The 5,321-nt window shown below is 35.3% G+C and overlaps 1 pseudogene; it reads left to right on the forward strand.

Moving 5' to 3' along the window:
• The first annotated feature begins 2,538 nt into the window (after positions 1 to 2,538).
• On the forward strand, positions 2,539 to 2,657 carry LOC128661955 (uncharacterized; annotated as a pseudogene).
• Positions 2,658 to 5,321: the final 2,664 nt, after the last annotated feature.

The raw sequence follows: 5,321 nt of genomic DNA on the forward strand, positions 1-5,321 counted from the left end.
CAGGGGCAGCAGATTAGGGGTGTTTAGACTCAGGGTTTATGTTAGGGTGTTAGGTGTAAACATACATTTTCTTTCCCCATAGGAATCAATTGGGCTGCGTTACGGAGCTTTACGCTCCTTTATTGAAGTGTTAGGCTTTTTTTTAGCCGGCTCTCCCCATTGATGTCTATGGGGAAATTGCGCACAAGTACGTAAAAACAAGTTCAAAGCAGCGCTGGTATTTGTGTGCGGTATGAAGCTCAACGCTGCCATATTTCCTGCTAACACTGGGTTTTTGCAAACCTGTAATAGCAGCGCTATTAAAGGTAAGCCACTCATAACGCAAAACTCGTAATCTGGCCGATTGTTTGTTAAACCACCATTTCCACTTTTGTGTGTGAGCTGAAAAAAAGATAGTAATTACAGAGTTTTATTAAAATGACTAATAAGATCTTAAACTAGATTTTAACATTACTGTTAAACCCACTGCCTTGCAAAATTGTTTCTGCCTTTGTGACCAGGTTTTTATAGGGGACCATGCACGCTAAATCCAATCCCGTTCAGGAGAGTGAGTTTATTAAACTCATGATCACAAAGTCGCGTTCCAGTTTAAAATTTTAATAATGCCCAAAGTCAGGATTCAACAACCCCCCCAAGCACAGATGCCACAGGATTCAATAATAAAGACATTTTAAATAAGCAGAAAGGAAAAAAAATGATATGCTGTAAATTGAAGATAATGTTTGAAGGGCAAGATATACAATTTTTTAGCCTTGAGCTGTTGCAGAATAAAAAAAAAGCTCCTGTAATATTCTTCACAAAATGGAATGCAATGCTATGAAATACTATTTCAAAGGTAGCTATGGATAATTAATCCACTATCAAAAGATCTGAAAAAAAGAGTATCAGGGTTACATTAGCTTGCATACAAGTTGAAGGTTAAAATGGTAGTGCACGAGCAAAAGACTCAGGCACGCTAACTTCAGGACTTTGGATATTGCAACCTCGTTAGCTCCTCCCCAAAGAGTTCTATGGGTCGCGCTGAAGAAATGCCTAGTAGTTATCACTTGCGTACTAACCTGGCACTGTACTACGGTGCATCAGGAATAGTTTAAATTCCTATATTCTTCACATAGAAAAAAATGTTATTTTTATTTTAAAATACATATTTCTCTCTCTCGCTCTCTCTCTCTTTGTCTCTTTAAATATATATAGTTTTTTCTAAATAAAGAACATAGTCAAAACACATTAAAGCATATATTGCATGTTGAAAGGGGCATTAAACACTTTGATATAACATGGGACATCATATATATAAAAACTCTGCAATATACTTTCATTTTGTATTTTTTCCCCTTTTCCTGTAATTCCATCCTGAAATTGTGAACTTTTCAGTTCCTGTTAGACATGAAAGTGCAGAACACTGTTATTATATTCCACACAGCCATTGACTGCACACTCTAGTGACCTATTTATAACTGGTTGCTGTCCCTAATTGGCCACAGCAGAGAAGGCAACCTAAATTACAACATGGCAGCTCCCATTGTTTTGTAGACACAGAGGGGCTGATTTAGTAATGTCTGGCGGACATGATACAAAGTAGTGTATCATGTCCATCATCGTATAGGATCGTATATAGATGTGAATAACGTTAAACAAAGTTTTGTTACTATTGCTAAATGTCAAATTTTTGTGAGCTGGAAGGAATCTCATATGAAAATCATTAATGACTTCTATTTATCTCCTTATAAAATATCTAAATTTTATCCAACCAAACACGCTGTCTGTCCTTGTTGTACTAACTCCAAAGCGGACCTATCTCATATGTTCTGGTATTGCCCCAAAATTAAGCAACTATGGCAAAAAGTGCAATTCTGGTTTAATAAGCTATATAACATGACCTTTTTTGTCACTGGAAGACATCTTCTTATTATTAGTGTATAAGCCTAGTGCTAGTTCTCAGACAAACATATTAAATACTATTATACTGATAGTTAGATAGTTAAAAATTGGACTGCTAATTGTTCACCAAGCCTTGCTCAAATTTTCAAGGGAATTCAAGCACAAATTGTCTATGAATCATTCCACCTGTATTTGGCGACCGAGAAAATAATTAAATTTTTTTGGTGGGATGGGCTCCTATTAAATCTCGTTACAAAAACAGATTTTATTCCCTTTTGTATCCTCTATTAGTTTTGCAGAATTTGTTTTGTCAGGCCTTTTTCCACATACATGGATTTCGAATTCTAGAGAAATTCATTAGGAAACTATTAGTCAGCTCCCAGGCAGTACATGATTTCCTTTCTTTTTTTTTTTTAAAAGAAAAGAAAGAGAAAAGGGAAAGAAGAGGAAGAAAGAAAAAGAAAAATACTAATAAGATAGTGACTTGCAGTCAAAAGATTGTAATATAAGACAATCTACGTGGTGAAGGTTATTTTTGGTTACTTGATCATACATTGTATATAATGCGTCCTGTGTGACGCAATGATGAAATTATTCATTTATGTTCATATTATTACCTTGTCTGGTCTTTTTTTTATTTTTATATTTTTTATTAATGCCTACTGCGACACTACTCTGAATGCACCAAATCCCGTCTGATCTCAGAAGTTAAGCAGAGTCAGGCCTGGTCAGTACCTGGATGGGAGACTGCCTGGGAACACCGGTTGCGGTAGGCATAAATAAAAAAAAGTAGAAAAAAGGATCGGGCGGATTGATGTCTGCAGCCTGGAGGCAGCCGACCAGTTAAGGAGCAGCAGTCTTAAGATTGCTGCTTCTTTACTGCTGTTTCTGGAGAGTCTGAAGGCTCGCACGGAAACATGGGGAACAAGGGCCAATCGGCCCCTAAAACTTTAACTTTTTTTGCTAATATTTAAACAGATCTACATGTTATTCTCAGACTAATCTTTTCTTTAAATACCACTTGAGCATTAGAAGTACGCTTTTTGCGCGTGTCGGGTTGTGCTCATATTGCAAGTTGAAAGTAAACTGTTTTTGCTTGTGTGCTAACCCGACACATGTAAAAAGCCGAACTTCATCCATAGAAGTCAATAGAGCAAAAAAATGGAAAAAACCTTACACCCTGCTCACACATGAACCTGATCGCATTTTCTCAAATACGCTAACCCAACAGGAAAATATGAAAATTTCACATTCCAATGTTCTTCACATAGAAGAATATGTTCTATTTATTCATATTTCTACGTATACCTGATGAGTTTTTGAAAAAATATATATCTATACCTACATATATATATATATATATATATATATATATATATATATATATATATATATATATATATATATATATATATATACTTGATTATTTATAGGTATAGATATATAAATATATATAGATAAAGGAATATCTATTTATAAATACTTATAACATATTCTGCTATGTACAGACCATTGGAATATTTACAGTAAATACATAGTTAAAACCTTTATTAAATATAAATATTGCATAAATATGCTTTTACATGTTTTCATCTACTTAACTTAAGGGCTTTAATGCACACACACACACACACACACACACACACACATATATATATATATATATATATATATACTGCATATATATTATATATATTATATATATATGTGCACATATGTATTTATGTGTTTATATGAATATATATATGTGTAATTACATATACACACATTTAAATACATAAATACATCTGTACACATATATAAATATATATATTTACAAACAATTACACTCTAAAACATTTAAATAGTAGTTATCACCCACTTACCATAATTAAATCCTAGTAAGTGGGCAGTGCTCAGAGGTATGATGATATAAATATATAAAATAAATTAAATAAGTTATACTGGTATCCTGATACATGGGGTTTATATTTTCTTCTTGGAAGTTTTTTATAGGGAGCTCCCTGTACTATGTGGTTAACCTTATCATTCTTAAAGGACAATATGAACTGCTACATTTGATTTTTAATGGATGCCTTATGTCATGATACAATCATGTGGAGTAGTTGATACCTGGATTGGCTACCCAGCAAAGGTGGTATTGTGGTCTCAGCTTTGCAGGGTTAATGTGAACAGCTTGTTCTTTGTGTGATATCTGTGTTCAGGAATGCTGTGATCTAAGACCCCCCTCCTCCCCCCTTCTATGGGCGAATGGTACTTCTTGATACTGGGAGATAAGTCTGGCTGTGTATGTAGATCTCATAAATTATAACAAGGGCGTGTCCTTCACAAGATATAAAAGAAATCTGAGTTTGAATTGTCTGTAACAGACCCTTTAGTTAGAACTTGTGTGGGACTAGAAGGAGTAACATTGTGGACGCAGGTTCTCCACATATCTACAGGAACTGGGTAATTAGTTAGATATTGTGTTTGTATTATTTCTATGTCACATTTTCTTTTTAAAGCATTGTATCTTTGCACCTGTATGTTATTTTCGAATGTTTTTATAATTTGGCACTGTGTAACCTGTATTGATATTTTTGTTATTAAACACATAGAAAATATAATTCTGTCTTTGGGCTCTTATATCTGAATTCACACTCTGTTGAGACAAGGTTAAAGGCACGTTACCTAACTGTTAAATTGTGTGAGTTATTGGGGGTTCCAAAACACCCATTTATTCAATGTTTTGGTGGTGACAGTGACTGTGTTATACTGGGTTGGTGTGGACAGGATTTGGGGGTTAATTTGGTGTCCCTTTTAAGGTCCTTCATATAGTTATAAGGTTTTAGGGAACCAGTGGCTTATAGCTATTAACCCATTCATGCACACACTCTCCCTTTTGTGACGTTGAAAGGCTTAATTAGTCACAAACTGTCTGGCAGCAGTGGGAGATACCTAGAGTTTTTTTAGTGCTATTCATATAGTACTAAAAGAAATTACATGTTTTTGTGTAATCTCCCAAAGACAGAACTCAGTGCCTAATTACACAGACATACCGTGCAAATAAGCAGTTATTTTCCCCTTCCTCTTGTTGTTTGTTGATACTCTCAGTATGGAGGGATACAGGAAAATGCCTAAAGAATCCCTGGAGTTGCCTTGTCAGGAGAGAGTCATTGTAACTTTTGGCAAAACAAAGGAGCAGTTGGTTCAGGAACTGCAGCAGACAGATTGCATCCCAGCAGAGCAGGAAACAGACACAGAAAGGGTTACTGTGGAACCTGCAACCCAGAAGATGATACCTACTGCTGTTTCCCTTGTGAGTGCCATGGAGTCTGAGCTACAAACAGCACTCAGGTACTTGGGGATGCTGAACCCAAACTAAGAATGGAACTGATCCTCAAATATCAAGAGGAGAAAAGCAGAGAGAAAGAGAGGGAGGTGGCAGATAGAGCAAAATA

This window comes from Bombina bombina, chromosome 5 (assembly GCF_027579735.1).
Source record: "Bombina bombina isolate aBomBom1 chromosome 5, aBomBom1.pri, whole genome shotgun sequence".
Taxonomy (NCBI): domain Eukaryota; kingdom Metazoa; phylum Chordata; class Amphibia; order Anura; family Bombinatoridae; genus Bombina; species Bombina bombina.